The sequence below is a fragment of the Heliangelus exortis genome, chromosome 5, assembly GCF_036169615.1.
Source record: "Heliangelus exortis chromosome 5, bHelExo1.hap1, whole genome shotgun sequence".
Classification (NCBI taxonomy): Eukaryota; Metazoa; Chordata; class Aves; order Apodiformes; family Trochilidae; genus Heliangelus; species Heliangelus exortis.
In genome coordinates this window covers 40,121,329-40,127,328 of record NC_092426.1, presented here as the reverse complement: position 1 = coordinate 40,127,328, position 6,000 = coordinate 40,121,329, and positions in this window count along the sequence as shown.

Genomic DNA, 6,000 nt, shown 5'->3' with positions numbered 1-6,000 from the left:
GCATAGAAGCAAAGGACCTGACCTGTCTTTCACAAAGTTTGCTTTTGCCATCTGACAAGGATTTATCAACAGAAAAGAAGTTTTCAGCTGCAGTTCAAGTAGCATGGGTCTTCATCTAGTTTCTTTACATCTAGTTTTTGTCCCAGCGGAGGCAAAATCACAGAGGAAGAAGTACTTACTTAGCAGCAATAATTACTGTTTAAATTAGTATTTTCGGTGACTCTTCTTCCTCACTTTCATTTTGAAGCCTGGGTAACTCTCTGAAAATAGAAGAGGAAAAGAAGATCATTAGTTTTTATCCTTTTTTATCTTTTCCTTGTTTTCATCCTTTGTTAAGTGCAGCATTCCAGAGATGTATGCAAACACTTCCTAAAATATTGCTCAGAATTTTATATGATCTGTGATTAGATGACTTGTTGCAAAATTCTGAAAACAGAAATTTCTGTGTATGAACAACCTCTATTTATACCAAAGTAAAATAAATAAATTACTGCTTCATTGCCAAAAAACCTAAAGGTTAAGTATAGAACCTGAAGGCAGCTGTGACCACAAATGAAGAAAGCCAAGGTTAAAAAAAAAAAAAAAAAAAAAAAAAAAAAAAAAAAAAAGGGGGGGTGGGGTGGATTCATTCTTGGGATATATAGCCAGGCACTAGGGAAAAAATAATACCCAGAAAAATTGTATTACCAAGATCCTAAAAACAGATGTCAAAAATCAAAACAGTAAGCTCCTGAAAATGAAACAGTTGGCATGCAGAAAAATATAGGCTCCAGCTTTTTTTTTGTTTTACTTATGTTTCTACAAAAGAGAACATACATAGTGGACCACATATAAATATAGCAAATTATTTTAAACAAAGTCTCACTTTTGAGTTATCAAGGCATGGAGTTACTTGATCATTTTATAACCTGTTTCACTAACTCAGAAGGCTGCATACTACTGAACTGTTGAGTCTTGGCCATTTAACAGAAAAGCAACCAAAAATTGCACACAGCAGACTCTGAAACAGAAATAAGATGGATGTTGAAAAAGCTAATTTGTAAACCTGACTTAAAGTCAAAGAATAAAAGTGGGGAAGAAAAACAAATAGGAAACCAATTAAGGCAACAATAACAGGGGGGAATAGGAGCGAAGAGAAAATGATAAATGCTTCAGATAATTGGGTTTTTACTGCAATGAATTTAATGAAGTTATTTCATATTTCAAAGGGAAGCTTCAGCAGCTGTACTGTTAAATGAACAAGGTGAACTGGCAACACTTAAAAATCTCAAAACTAGCAACAGTGATAAAATTTTTGAAAAGACTGAATTCTGTGTTTTCAATTTCATGTAATAAATTAGTTTAAATAATCAGCACTTCCAACACTGGAGCCCGTGAACTTCCATAAGAAATGCCTCAGGTAGCGTATTTTAATTTCCACTGGAGACTGATAGTTTGGACACAACAGCTAAAGAGGCATTCAATAGAAGGGACACAGCTTTTCCTGTGGCAAAGGATCTCAGAAATCCAAACTAAAAAATTTGACACTATTACCCCATGTATAAAAGTAACATTAGAGGCTTAGTGCCCCAGAAAAAACAGTTTTTATTTTACCTCTCATCAAATCAGTTACATTCTCTGTTACATAGAAAGGGAGGGTGAAAATATCAGCTGAAGCCCAGTCAGATGGACGTTTAATTCCACATTTGTATAAGCATTATGCTGTATCTTTCTTCAAGTGTTATCCCGTTATTATGCAAGCTTTTTTTTTTTTTTTAATTAAAATTAAATCATTTTCTAGTAATCCAAACACATAAATCAACCTCTGCTACTAAGTACTCCAGTGCTGCTTTGTCTAGTATTCTCTAGTCTCAGAAGCACACAGAGCAGCTCTTTGGTGAAGTCACTGCTCATACCAGAAAAGACCCAACCTAAACAGCAAAGCCACTTCAAACAAACAAAATCAGCTAAAACACTGACTGTTTTTTCATGTTTGGTAAAAAGAAACAAACGAAAAACTGCTCCTTCTGTAAGCCAAGCAAAGCTGAGCATGTGTTTTCCAATTTTAAGGCAGAGAATGTGTTTTTTCTAACAGAGAAACAGTTACCTAGCTGAAAAACTGAACATAATTTCTTTTACGGCCATCAATCTATCTGTCTGGTATCATCACTACTAAGCAAGTTTTCTCAAACAAAGAAAATTATCACAGGAGAGGAGAGGGAAAGAAAATATTTTAAATACACACAATAATATAATATATATGTTTATTTGTGTATAATTATATATATTATGTATATTATGGATTTTAAAACGCTTTCTCTTTTTTTCAACTAAGATTCCTTACTGCTAAGAGCTAAAGAAAAGCTGGAATATACTCAACCCCTAAAATGGAAGGATCAATACCAATTTAGTGAGAAGCTTTGACTACTACAGGTTTGAGAAGGGTATACAATAATTCAGTGAAATTCTGCTTTAACCAAACAAGCTACAGATTTGGAGGCATTATTTCTCAAAATTCCTCACAACAAATCAAGAAGACAAGAGATTTCATTATACCTGTTTTTCCTTATCAGGCAGGACTTTGACACTTTCACCGGGCTCTCAGATCACCCCGTTTTTAATGGTGCAGGTAACACTGAGGAGCAATATTCAGTATCATTAAGTGCTTAAGTATCAAAACAGTTGCTACAAGGTACAAAGTCCCTGCAAGGTACTGAAATGTTGATGCATAATGACTCTGCAAGGCACCCATCAAGAACAGTCCACAGAACCGATCCAGTACAGGGAACACTACAGACCCCACTGATTTTATTTATTTTATGGACACCTTGAAGTGACAAACTAAAAATTGAGTTCTTTAATAACTCCCCAAATATAAACCCATTTTAACCTATTTGCTAGCCAGGAGGTGGGTCACCCACAATGTCCTAAGCCAAGGTGACACTGAGTCTCCCACTCCCCTCCTTCAAGACACACTGGCTCCAGCAGTTGACTCATTTATTCCCTTTTATTTAGAAAGTACAGGGCCCTTCCTGGCACACCCCAGAGGAGTGACATCTGTCACTGTACAGAGCTTGAGTTGTCCTGCAGTGACACTGCTAATGCAGGACACACTTCCACGCTGAGAGCAAAGCTGGGGAAACATCACAAGCCCTGGACCTCTCTTGGCTCTCTCAAACCCAGGGAAACATATGCTACCTTTCTTTTTCCCCAGAGTCCCACTTCTTCTCAGCCATGTGAAGTGCCATCTGTGCTTCCCAGCCTGGCAAGCTAAAAATCTGCTGTCATTTATATCACCAGTGAGCAAATTAAATTGCAAGACTGTTCTCTTGCAATAAAACAACAAGGCTTACAAATGGCAATCTACACCACGGCTCCAAAGTGATGAGTGGCAAGCACAGGTGAGCAAAAGGTGGCAAACAGCAGAGTCCTTCCAGAGCTTCCTTGATCTCTGTATCCTAACACAAACACAATACAAAAAGGTGTAGCTGGAAATGCCAGAAAGTAAATAAAAATGTGACTCAAGTGACACAACACACTAGTTGGGATCCTAGATGGAGTCAGAGGGCACACGTGGCTCAGGAGGGATGGGTAAAGAGTGGAGCAGGAATCCCTGTCTGGAATATCTAAGGACTGCACACTTGTTCTGAGATCCAGAACACAACATTAGCCAAACAGTTCAGATAACATTAAAGTGAGAAAAGAAAAGTACACTGAGCAAGGAAATGTAGATCTCCTATAAATTACCAAAAAATACATTGTAAGTGGATAAGGGCTTGGAAGGACTGTTGAGAGAGGCTGTTTGTTTCTTTCTGGTTCTTTTGTTTTGGGTTTGTCTTGTTTTTTTTCCTAGACAGCCAACACCACCACCCAAAGCATAAGATTTCCTTCTGATGACACACATATGGGTGTTTCACAGAGCAGGTCATAGATAAAACCAAGTTAACCTCAGCTGGTAACTGGCTTGACTACTGGCTTTCCGTAAGTTATCTGAAACAGTTCTGTCAATGTATCAAACTTTCCCAGACACTGAAATGCAAATCATAAGGGTAGAACAAGACCTTAAATACTTTTGATAAAGACCACCTGCACTCTTTGAACCTCTGGAAACAATTTGATGGTTATCACACGACCAGAAAGACTTCCAAATGGTATTGCACTTGCAGCTACCTGTTCTGAAGGCTGAGAGACTAACAGAAAGATTAAATTTCAGTCAATGCCAGCTGTCCTCACCCCTAGACAACGGCCCACTTTGTTAGTGCTGATGCAGCCACAAAGGGGATGTGAAATCAAACTGTCTTAAAGAAACAAAAATTAAGTGCAGATAAAATCAGGAAGAGTACACAAAACTTAGGAGAAAGCAATAAGCACCTTTAGATATTTAACAAAAAAAAAAAAAAAAAAAAAAAAAAAAAAAAGAGGTAATTTAGAGGCAAAGAAATAGCATGGAGAGAACACTATTCACAGGCAACTAACTGAAAGAAAAGACTGAAAAAAAACTGTAAGGAAAACACAAGTAAGAAAGTTGTTAAGTGAGAATACAGATAACATGAAGAAATAAAAGACTAATACTGGGAAAACCTGTTCTCTTGAAATAAAGTTAAAAAATTCAATACAAAACAAATTTGGGTTTGAGTTTGAGGTAGCAAATTGTGCAGTACTGACTCATGCTGATCTGTTATGGGGCACAGCAATTAGTTTAAAAGAGAAAGCCTATCCTAGGAAAAGACTTGGCTCTTAATACAATGTTTGACAGACCCAGCAAAAAAACATTAAGATCTAAATCAGCAAGCTTCACAGAAGGACAGTACTATGTCACTGAAAAACAACTGTGAAGTTGAAAACCCAAACTAAGGAACACAGCTGTAAGCCAAAACAAACAAATCTATTTTGTTTCTATTTCATATTTATATAAAAATACCTAGAAGGCCTCATTATTAATTGTAAGGGATTACTTTAAACTGTGGGATTTATTTCAGGCTATCAAACATCAGACACAAAGAAGATAACATTTTTTTTTTTAAATTAAAAAATATAGACCTCACTACACACTACAAATACAGACCACCCCTTCATATACCATCACTTGTTTAAAAGACCACAGGCTTTTAGAATCTGATGAATTTATACAAACCAGAGAAACACAGACAGAATTACTAAGAATCCCTTCTGTATGTATTGAAACAATTCATGTAGTAACAGATTAAAAGAAACAGCATCTTCCATTCGGCCTTAGATGCCTTCTCTGTTCTTCCTCTTTCTTTTTTTATTTCCTTCTTGAAAAGCCAAGTTCTTGAAACCTGCCCACAGTGAGCACACAGTTTGATATTGCTATGGAAATAGGAGTAGGGATTCATACATAACTTCATCTTTCATTTTAAGTTTTTCAAACAAGAACCAAATTAAAATATCATTTTATTCCCAAGTCTATCACCCAGCAGCTGGAGTGGCTGTGGTTTCATGAACTGATTGGTCAAATAGCAGTAAATTGACACTAACAAGACTGTGGTCAACTCCACAGAACCATTCAGCAGCCAGAATTCTGGATTCAGAACCATCCCAGAAGCCAGTTGGGTTTCAGTGGTATTCAGTGGTACTAATTCCACACTGGTGCCTCGTGGGGAGATACGATTGGTGCTCAGCATCCAGAAAGCTGAGAAAAAAAGAAAGCCAGAGCCCTGCTCCCCTTGGGCCAGACAGGGCTCCATGTTTAGCAGGCTGACCAAAGGTGGGTCTTCAAACAAAGGTCAAGTTGACTACCAAAGCTGGGATTCTGGCAATGAAGACCAGAGAAGTGGTCAGGGACTTTCACAGATTAAAATTCAAAAGACCATTTGGAAATTTGGAAATTTGTCTGTTAGGTGGCTGATAATGAAGGGAGCTAGAAATTTCAGATGAACATAACTCCATTAGCATGGATATTACACAAAAAAACATTTAACTTCTACATTTGACTAGACCAGAAGATGCCTTTGTAAGTATTCCTCAGTTCTACACACTGAGCTTTACAGAGCCTGAATG